The 11735-nt window shown below is 35.4% G+C and overlaps 1 pseudogene; it reads right to left on the bottom strand.

Moving 5' to 3' along the window:
• Positions 1–2968: 2968 nt before the first annotated feature.
• LOC108475001 (protein argonaute 4A-like) lies at positions 2969–3894 on the bottom strand (annotated as a pseudogene).
• Between the last annotated feature and the right edge of the window lie 7841 nt (positions 3895–11735).

Raw genomic sequence — 11735 nt, 5'->3', positions numbered from 1 at the left:
TATTTATAGTTGAGCCTCCCCAAATCTAACGGTACAGATCAATTACATCAACGGTTAAGATTAAAGGATATCTACAAATTAAATCTCCAAGATTACAAAATCATATCTTCTAAGATTGTATATCATATCTAAGATTTCAATCATATCTAAGATTGTATCATATCTAAGATTGCAATCATATCTAAGATTGTATCATATCTAAGATTGCATATCATTGAAGATTATATTTCCATATGAGTCAAGCTTGTAGATGGACCTTAAATCTTTTCAAGTAATGGGCCATTCCGATCGGGCCAAATTATATTTGTAATTCTGGACTGAACTTGGACTTCGTTTTTTTTTTCGATTTTTTAAATACTGAAATGGGCCGGGCAAAATTGAGTGTCTACAGCTGCCCCTCTTTGCTCATTGCTATGTAATAGGAATTGAGCAAAGACCATAAAGGACCAAATTTGCCCGGCCTAGCCCAATCTTTGCGATCTTTTCCTCGAATGGTCTTCTACCTTCTCCCTACGACCTTAAGAATGCTATGTTGATATCTTTGATCTGTTTTCTGCCGAACACAGAGACACTGAGTCTGCTTCTTCGATTTGTAAAGATGTCAAATCATCTGTTTGAGAACATTTGAGAATCATATCTGCAAAGTCCTCGACTTGTTCCTTGTAAGCACAAGGATGCCTAAACCATCTTGAGCCTGTTTAAGAACATTTGAGAGTCATGTCTGCAAGGTCCTCGATTTGTTCCTTGTAAGCACAAGGATGCCAAACCATCTTGAGTCTATTTGAGAACATTTGAGAGTCATATCTGCAATGTCCTCGATTTGTTCCTTGTAAGCTCAAGGATGTCAAACCATCTTGAGTCTGTTTGAGAACATTTGAGAGTCATATCTGCAATGTCCTCGATTTGTTCCTTGTAAGCACAAGGATGCCAAACCATCTTGAGTCTGTTTGAGAACATTTGAGAGTCATATCTGCAATGTCCTCGATTTGTTCCTTGTAAGCACAAGGATGCCAAACCATCTTGGATCTGCTTCAGTATAAACATCTGAAGGTTAGATCTGCTATATTTGAGAACGTCGAGAGTCAAATCGCTATGTCCTTGATTTGTTTCTTGTAAACACAAGAATACCAAATCATCTTGGATCTGCTTCAAGATAAACATCCAAGGTTAGATCTGTTATATTTGAGAACGTCTGAGAGTCAAATCTGCTATGTCCTCGATTTGTTCCTTGTAAACACAAGAATACCAAATCATCTTGGATCTGCTTCAGTATAAACATCTGAAGGTTAGATCTGCTATATTTGAGAACGTCTGAGAGTCAAATCTGCTATGTCCTCGATTTGTTCCTTGTAAACACAAGAATGCCAAATCATCTTGGATCTGCTTCAGTATAAACATCTGAAGGTTAGATCTGCTATCTTTGAGAACGTCTGAGTTCCTTGTAAACACAGGAATGCCAAATCATCTTTGATCTGCTTCAGTATAAACATCTAAAGGTTAGATCTGCTATCTTCGATCTGTTCCCTATAAACACAGGGATGCCAAATCTGCTATCTTCAACTTGTTCCCTATAAACACAGGGATGCCATGCTGAAATCTTCAATCTGCTTCGCAGAGAGCACAGGAATGTCAGATCTACTATCTTTGATCTGTTCCCTATAAACATAGGGATGCCAAATCTTGTTTCTTTGATCTACATTGTCCCATAAAAGACATAACCTGTAGAATGCGTATGAGTTCATGCCTATGATCGAAGTGAGTCAAATTCTCCTAATTAGACATGTTATAATGCAAAATGTTATGAATATGACCTTTATTTCGGGCGTCATCACTCATTCCCTCATCGAAGTTTTAACTTTATACTTCTTGATGTATCAATCATACTCTGCTTGTATGCTTTGAATCAACTTAGTCCTATTGTGCCATTCTCCAAATGTTGTGACCCGCTGGAGATGTTTATGAAATGATCCTTTCTTAAGATCAATTTAAAATGTCCAACCACCTTTTGGACTGAAGAAGAAATTTCCCCGAGTACATCCGACCCTCAAATATGGAAATTCTTTAAACAATTGTCTTGTTTTAGTTTCTTGTATTATCTAGAAATTTCCAAAGTAATATGAAAAACTTTGTTTGTAAAGATATTTAGTTCATCAATCATTATTTCTATGCAACACACTTTATGAATAATGGGACGAATAAATTGATCTTGAGGATAATAATTTATCAAAAAGACAAAGGAGGTTAATCTAGGAATCTATCTTTGAGAAGAAAGAGAATCCAAAGATAGTAAACAGGACAAAAAATCAAATGCCCCAGATATCGCCGCTTGAGCGTCTATACACCAGCTCCATGAAGACTTTCTTGAGTTCAACATGTGTTTAAAAGATCCAAAGTAATTCGTTGATGCCTCGATATGTAACATACTTCACTTCTCGTCGAATCCGGTATAGCAAGGTCACTGCATGACTTTCCAAAATTTGAGCTGCCCTTTCGGGTTTTCAACTCAAAACCCCTTTGGTCTCAAGGCGCCCTTTGCGGGTTTTCACCTTGGCTTCTCCATCTTTTTCTTTTTTCTCTTTATTTTTTTCTCTTTTTCTTTTTTTTCTTTTTTTTAAAAATAGAAGTCCCAAAGTGCCCTTTGCGGGTTTTCACCTTGGCTTCCCTTCTCCTTCAGACAAAGTACTCTTTGACTGAGTCCGAATTCACTAGATTAGATAAATTCTTCCTATCCATTTCTTGTCAAATCAATGCACCTCTAGAGAAAGCCCTCTTCGTAACATATGGCCCTTCCCAATTCGGCATCCTTTTGCAAGGTTTCGTTTATGAGATTCTTTTGGACGAACCTTCTTTGTCACAAGTCTGTGTCATCCATTCTTGGTACATTTGCTTAGGATGAATACTTTCAAGTTAAGTTTACTAGAGGTATTCAATTCTTGACTCCATCAAAGCTTGGAGGAAAAATCTTGATTCATAAACCCATGAGAAAGGGATTACCCCAGCAGCCGTCCTGGCTGTTGTTTGTCAAACCCTACAAAAAGATGGTTCAATGATTCTCAGCAAACAAGAATGAAGTTGTTGACTTTATCCTTCAACCCGAAAGTCGAGGTACGAGATTACTCCTGGAGCATACATCCCACCATGACTCGATGATGTTTCTGAAGCATCCCTAATCTTCATAAATTGCCCCAACTGTGAAGCTGCCAAATGAGCGTAGCAAATAGGAGGCACAACAAATATGGCTGTAGTGCTCCTTTGATACATATAGGATAGAGAATGAACAAACTCTTGCAAATCATCAGCCAAAAACCTAGCCTGGTCTAAGAGAACATAATAGTGGGTCTGCCTCGTGATTCCAATCATTCCAGCATGGGTACCAAGGTAAGAATCATTGTTCTTTGGATGGCATACTTTGTTGTCAATGACAATACCATGTAGCACATTGTCAGGAGATCCTTGCTGAAAAAAAAAACTTGGTATGATGGTTTTTCGTACCACAATATTTAGGGCACACTTCTCGTCAAGGAACCTGAATGCCTCAATAACTTGATCCAAACTTGATTGAATTGAGACTCACTATCTCCATCCCTAAAAATAATGATTTGATCATATTTCCTCTTTGTATAGAAGTTTAAGAGAGCTTCCTTCATGATACCGTCATCCACTTTGTCAGAAACTAGTTTTGAAGAAAGAATCTATCATTTTAAGCTTCAGAGACTATGTACGGCCTGATGCCCCATAGCTGAAAATCAATGGCCACCGCCTCGAGCTAACCATTGCAGCTATTGACAGCACATCAGACTGCTCAGGAGAACCAAACAATGTACCCATTCCAAGGATGATGGTTGGAACCTTTGAAACAACTGGAATTGAAGGTGTGTGCCCCAGCGTAAGCATAGAGAGTAAGCAGTAGTTTCTTATGCCAATTTTTACCAGTCTCGGTCATCTTCTGTAGTTTATTTTTTTCTTTTTCTTTTCTTTTGGCAACCTTTGTTGTACTGTGGTATGGCGCATTATCTTTGAAAAGACTGTAAACTTTTGGCATTGTACAGTTATAATCTCTTCTTTTTTTTTTGGAATGGATGACTTTTGACTTTGTAATATTGGCATATGAAGCTATCTCCCCCTCTTAATGGAGTAGTTGACGTCCATAAAGATGAGTCATTGTTAGCTTGCAACTCTTGACGAGCTCGGGCCCATAACATACATGCCCCATAAGTCTTGACTCCTTTAAATTTGGCATTCATTATACAACTGATACTATCCCTTTCCATGGTGGACCAACAGTGCCCCAAAACCTCATGTTTACCCTGGCAATTGCAAATGCGTCTTTGGACCACATTTTTGAATTCCATAATAGTCTCAACAAGGACTTGTTTTGTCTCCTCAGCTAATTCCAATTTCACAATCTTTCTTTCCTCTAAGGCTATATTTCCTACCACCACTTCATGGGGTAAAAACCATTTTCAACAAATTCAGAAACAAGTCACAATTTTTGTCAGCTTCAAAGTACTAAGATTCCTCTAAACACATATCGCACTCAAAAAGAACTCTGAATCTGTAGTATCGTTGCCCATGTCATTGATATCTAGGGATCTATGATAGGCACACAAAAGAATATACAAGGAATAAATGAATTCAAAAATGACTATTTACATGAAATGAAAATTTATAAAGAATGTCAAAGGTCAAAAGAATCAGAATAAAAGAATATTTACTCGGATAAATAATAAAAGTATGTTTTATTGAAAATAAAAATGTCTGAACATGAGCCTACTTCTCAAAAGAAATCTCATTACTCCTAGGCTTTAGAGCAACAATAGTGTTCGAATATTACTCCGTAAAATTCCTAAAGATTACGTGAAGTTCTTCTGCATCAATTGTTTAAAAACTTCTCGGTTCGTAAGGCGAATGCCCTTAAGGTTTCTTTGTTCAGTTCCTTCCTCATGTATGACATTGATGGGATTATTTTCATTTCCAAACACCCCTTCTCCGGTAAGCTATCCCTCTTGACAAAAAGTCGGGATATGTAAGGAACGCTCTTTTCACTTAGCCGTGACCCTCTTCTCTCTCTCTCTCTTTTCTTTCTTTTTTAATAACTTTAACTAATTATGGTCTTTTTATAATTTAAATGCATATAATTTGATGTGATGTAATACAAATTCATGAATGCAAAAAGGTATCGATCTCGACTTAATTTCATTTAGAAAACTTTATTTAGAAAAAGAATATCTTTACATATGAATGGATTACAAATACGCCTTCGTCCCATGGCCCAAAGTTTTAACTCAACAAAGCTAACTCTTGACAATGATCTGACTGTGCTCAATGTATCAGCTTGTACCTTCATGGTCCGTAAATGATCTACTACCATCCCGAATTTGAGCTATGGCTTCACCCATAAGATAATCCCTACATCTATGGACACCTCTTCCAATGTCTGTGAAGTTGTTCTGATTATCTTGAAAGAAAGATTGGCAAACAAGTGGGCACTCCTACTTAACATGCTACCTTAAAATGATATCCAACACCTTTAGGGTTTCTTGAGAGCTTTCAGATTCCTATCCACGCAAAGCATTTTAAAATGCTTAGATGGGTATCTTCTCAGTATAGTTAATCTCTACTTTAGAGGTCTTTTAAATGATATAGAATTCTTTAATCTCATTCTTTTGCGTCCATTTTGACAGATCATCAGGGCTTGCATTTCCATTATCTCTGATAAGTGCAACGTAGTGAACTCATGCTTGTTGTTTGGTCCTATAATAAATAAGCCTTTTACCATCATAGGCACAATTCTTTCCATCCAACTTACCTTTGTAGGTCCATGCATTCTGTCAATCACTTTTCTTCCAACACTCTTACCATCGACCATCTTCCTATGAAAGAGAAATGTTGTAATGGTCGAAATGTCCATCAATACTCTTCTTGTTCACCTTAAAATGATTGGTGAGTACATTACCTTTTGCCCTACAGCATGCCTTGCCATAGAGTGTCGAACAATCTTCTTCGTATCTTATTCTGCTTTGATTGGAAATAACATTAAGACACACTAGTGGCGGAAGAGGCAGGAATTCCAAGACTGCCCATTTTCCCTCTTACTCTTTCAATTTTAGCTCACTCCCTCTCCCTATGACATTCATCAACTTCCTCACAAAAGTTGGAATACAGTTAGCCCTTGAGTAAACTTTTTTCAACTTGAGTCATAGGACAATGCCACAAAATTGAATATTCCTCCACCACGGGTACCATATAGGCTTTTCCAAACGTAAAGCAACTGTATACAAGATTCCAATACTGAGTGATGGCCCGAAACCAATTCTCGTCTATTCCCAAGTCAAGCAAGTACTGCAAGTCCCCATGGTTGTTGTAGAACAACTGCTTGGCTTCGCTACCCCATTGATCCCATATTTCCTTTAACTCATGCTGATTATCCTGTGTGATACGAATGTAGTCTGACAGCTCTGACACATATCCCATGGTTAAACTATTTTCCTTTACTAACTGAGTTTGCTCTGACCATATATGGACGTTAGCGTTGTCTTCCACTCTATCAAGAAGTCCATTCTCCATAATAAAACTCTCTAACTTAGAAACTGACCGAAAATCGATACCTTTTAAATGCGAAATGATATGCAACAAAAGAAAGGAGATAGTTAGTATCACATGATAACAATAAACTCAAAGATAACCTGCAAGGGTAATAATTACGGTATAATTCTATCTAGGTTGAGCTCTTACGGTCCTTCTATATGTGGTTTAGTTCTAAAGTTAAGGTACCTGAACCAGCAGATTCCTCGATCCTCTCCCATTATAGGCTCATTTGAATCGAGTTCAGTTCAGGGGGACACATTTCCCTATGGCTACACAGAGATGAAAATCTCACGAAACCATAGGTACGGATGTATCCCGAAAGTGATCCACTATCCCGCACGGAGGCAAAAACCTCACGAAGGCGTAGCTTCTCACTCCCACTTAAGGGTGTGACCACAACGGTCATGCAAATGCAATGCGTATTAGAATATAGCAACACATGCAATAACACAAACACATGTAATGCAAAGAAGATTAAATTTTAAAATTTTTAATTTCTGACATTAAGACAAGAGATAATCAATTACACGGCTTGACTCTCTTATTAGTCCCCAGTGGAGTGGCCAAGTTGTCGAAACCATTTTTAAATCGAGTTTTGGAAAATGGGAATCGACTTTAAGAAAAATGAAAACGGGAGTCGCCACCAATCTTTTTAGGTGTGATTGGATCACCTTATAAAATGTTTTGTTTTAAAATCATTAGTTTTGGTCTACGAAATCAGAAAATGGGTTCGGGAGCCGGTTACGTACGAGGAAGGGTTAGCACCCTCGTAGCGCCCAAAAATTAGTACCAAATTGATTATCAAGTGTCTTTAATGTCGAAAATTCAAAAATTTTAAGATGCAATCCTCTTTAGAATATTTTGATTTTGAAAATTGAGATTCACTTGTATCAAAATATTGACACTAAGTTAGCCCCCCTTTTTGAAATCCCTATCTCGAAACGACAAAATGCCACATCCAATAAGTTAGGACACAACGCTTTGAAATTCCAAGACAGTTGCTCGTATTTTGAAAACCTTAAAAAAATTAGAAGGGTACTTGACTATTCGAACTCAACGAGAAAAGTTGCAACCCAATAAGTTAGGGCACTACTTTTTCGAAGCTTCCAAACACCTAGCATTGCCTTTTTATTTTTGAAAACTTTGAAGTTTCGTTTTTAAAACTGATGCATGAAGGAGCACATTAACATAATAAAACATAACATACAAGATAACATATTATAGAAATAGGTAAATAAAAGCATAATAACAATAACATAAATGTCATACATTAATTAATATATATATAAGAAATATAAAATATGGAAATTTTAAATAAGTAAAATATACATACAAAAAAAAACAACATATATTAAAGAAGAATAGATAAAACATATAAACATGTAATTCAACATATATTTAAACATATTAATAAACGAGAAAATGATGCATGATGTATGATTGTATAAAAACAAAACAAGACAAACAAATACAATAATATATAAAAAAATAATAATATAGTAACATATGTTATCAAGCAATCAACACTTTATAAAATCATGAAAATAGCATTTAATACATGGACAATTTATAATATAAAAAATATAAAAAGGTTTAATAAAATAAAGTGAGTAATTTAGATATATGTGTATATAATTAAAATACAATTTAGAAATGGGTGATAATAATAATATATTATAGATAAACTTTAATTTTAAGATAAAATAATAAAAAATATGATATTGTATTATATCAAATAATATAAACATTTAATAATACATAAAAATATAATATTTAATAGTGAATTTTAAAATAGATAATATATGATAGTATATAAAATAATAATAAATGAAATAATTTATAATATATAATATAAAAATGTAAGTTTTAAAATAATGTATAATATAAATAAATAAATATATAAGATATATAAGTTAAAATATAATATATAATAATAATTTACAAATTTTGAAAATATAAATAATATAATAAATAATATATATAATAAATTAAAAATAAGTTTAAAAGTATATAAAAAGGGTGAAATTAAAAAAAAGTTGAAAAACTAAGATAGACGAAGAATAAAATAAGAACAAACCAGAGAGAGTAAGAATGCAAGAAGGAGAGAAATTTGAGTGAATGCTCTCAAGAATTCTTATTGCTTCCCAAAACCTAAGTCCCCTTTACAATGAAGGGAGAGGCCTCTATTTATAGTTGAGCCTCCCCAAATCCAACGGTACAGATCAATTACATCAAAAGTTAAGATTAAAGGATATCTACAAATTAAATCTCCAAGATTACAAAATCATATCTTCTAAGATTGCAATCATATCTAAGATTGCAATCATATCTAAGATTGTATCATATCTAAGATTGCATATCATTGAAGATTATATTTCCATATGAGTCAAGCTTGCAGATGGACCTTAAATCTTTTCAAGTAATGGGTCATTCCGATCAGGCCAAATTATATTTGTAATTCTAGACTGAACTTGGACTTCGTTTTTTTTGGGGGGGTTTTTTAAATACTAAAATGGGCCAGGCAAAATTGAGTGTCTACAGCAATAGCAGCTTGGTTGTTAATAAGAATCTCTGTTCTTTCCTTCTGCTCTAGATCATGATCAAGTAAAATTTTCCTCAGCCATAAAGCTTGATTAACAGTAGCTGTTGCAGCAATAAATTCTGCTTTGGCAGTGGATTGGGCTACAGTTTCTTGCTTCTTCAAGCTCCATGAGAAAACACCAGATCCAAGAGTAAAATAGTAGCCTAAAGTGCTCATCATATCATCAATGGAACGTCCCAGTCACTGTCAGAAAAACCAACCAGCTTGAACTCCTTGCTCCTTATAAACTTAACACCAAAATCACTTGTGCCTTTGACATATTGAATCACTCTTTTGGTAGCCTTAAGATGTAATTCACTGCACAATACATGAATTGAGACAAAATACTTACAACATTTAAAATATTAGGCCTTGCTGCTGCGAGATACATCAAGCAACCAATCAAACTTCTGAAATATCCTTCATCAACTTTGTTAACACCGTCTTCTTTGCACAGCTTCTCTTTTTGATTCATTGGAGTGTTTGCTGCCTTACACTCCTCCATCTGAAACTTCTTCAATATTTCTTTTGCATACTTTTTCTGAAAAATAAAAACTTCACCTTGCCCTTGCTTAATCTCTATGCCAAGGAAGTAGGACATGAACCCGAGATCTGTCATTTCAAACACTTTCATTATCTCTTGTTTAAAATTTCGAATATGACCTGTATTGTTTCCAATAACCAGTAGGTCAACTTATTGAAAAAGGTTTTAAAGTTACTTTTGAAAATGAATATTTCTTGATTAAGCATATAGCTAATCAAGATATCTTCAAAGTAAAAATGAAAGGAAAGAGTTTTTCACTCAATCCTTTAGAGGAGGAGCAATCTTTTTTTTCTCTCAAAGAAGATGTCATATAGATTTGGCACAAGAGAGTCGGACACTATCATCACCAAGGGCTACTACAACTAAGAGAAAAGGAGTTGGCACTTGATGTTCCCAAGCTTAGTGATGCAATCTCAAGTTGCAAAGCGTGTCAGTTTGGAAAGTAGTTGTAAGCCTGAAATGGTGTATGTTCCTTCACTGCCTTTGTTGGAAGCCTATTTTGAATAAATACAGCTGTATTCTTAAGGGACCTGTAAGTGAGTGTACGAGGTTGCTGTGTCATGGACGTTGAAGAAAGTTCTAGTTTCTCTTCAATTTCTCCACCAGTGTTTGATGGAGACAACTACTAGGTTTGGGCAGTTCGTATGGAGGAATATATGGAAGCCTTGGATATTTGAGAAGCAGTGGAAGAGGATTATAAAATTTATGCTCTCCCACACAATCCTACCATAGCTCAGATCAAATTGCAGAATGAGAAGAAGGCAAAAAAAATCCAAGGCAAAGGCCTGTTTGTTCGCTGTAGTCTCATCTACTATCTTCACTCAGATTATGACTCTGAAGTTAACATATGAGATATGGAATTATCTCAAGTTAGAGTATGAGGAAGATGAAAGAATCAAAGGAATGCATGTGCTAAACTTGATTCGAGAATTCAAGTTGCAGAAGATGAAGGAAACAAAATCAATCAAAGAGTATTCTAATAGGTTATTGGGCATTGCAAACCAAATTTGATTACTTGGTTCTGAGTTCAAGAACTCAAGAATTATTGGAAAAAATTCTTGTAACAGTGCTTGAAAAATTTGAAGCATCTATTTTAGCCTTGGAAAATACCAATGATCTGACTCAAATCATTATTGCAATGATTCTCAATACTTTACAGGCACAGGAGAAAATAAGAGCCATGAAGCAAGAAGGTGCTGTTGAAGGAGCCTTGCCAGCTAAGCATTATGAGAATCTGAGGAACAACAAGAATAAGTTTTTCCAGAAGAATCAAAATTCTACTAGAGAATTTTTAGCCAACAACAAAGCAAGAGTCAAGAAGAGTTCATACTCTCTATTTTAACATTGCAATAGAAATGGTCATCCTCCTTACAAATGCTGGAGAGGACCAGATGCCAAGTGTACCAAATGTAACCAAATGGGGCATGAAGCTGTAATTTTCAGGAAAAAGAATCAATAGCAAGGTGAAGAGGCTAAGATTGCTGATCAGGATGACGAGGATCAACTGTTTGTGGCTACATACTTCATGGCTAGTGAATCAGATGAAAGCTAGTTGATTGATAGTGGCTGCACCAACTATATGACTCATGACAAGGAGTTGTTTAGAGATTTGAAGCCAACTAACATCACTAAAGTAAGAGTTGGCAATGGGGATTACATCTCTATCAAAGGAAAGGGGACTGTTGCGGTTGCAACCTGTACAGGTACAAAACATATACAGGATGTTCTCTTTGTTCCTAACATTGACCAAAATCTGTTGAGTGTGTGTCAACTTATTGAAAAAGGCTTTAAAGTTACTTTTGAAATGAATATTGCTTGATTTAAGATGCAACTAATCAAGATATCTTCAAAGTAAAAATGAAAGGAAAGAGTTTTTCACTCAATCCTTTAGAGGAGGAGCAATCTGCTTTTCCTCTCAAAGAAGATGTCACATAGATTTGGCACAAGAGAGTCAGACATTATCATCATCAAAGGCTACTACAACTAAGAGAAAATGAGTTGGCACTTGATGTTCCTAAGCTT

This window comes from Gossypium arboreum, chromosome 13 (genome assembly GCF_025698485.1).
Source record: "Gossypium arboreum isolate Shixiya-1 chromosome 13, ASM2569848v2, whole genome shotgun sequence".
Taxonomy (NCBI): domain Eukaryota; kingdom Viridiplantae; phylum Streptophyta; class Magnoliopsida; order Malvales; family Malvaceae; genus Gossypium; species Gossypium arboreum.
This window is presented reverse-complemented; position numbering and strand designations above follow the sequence as displayed.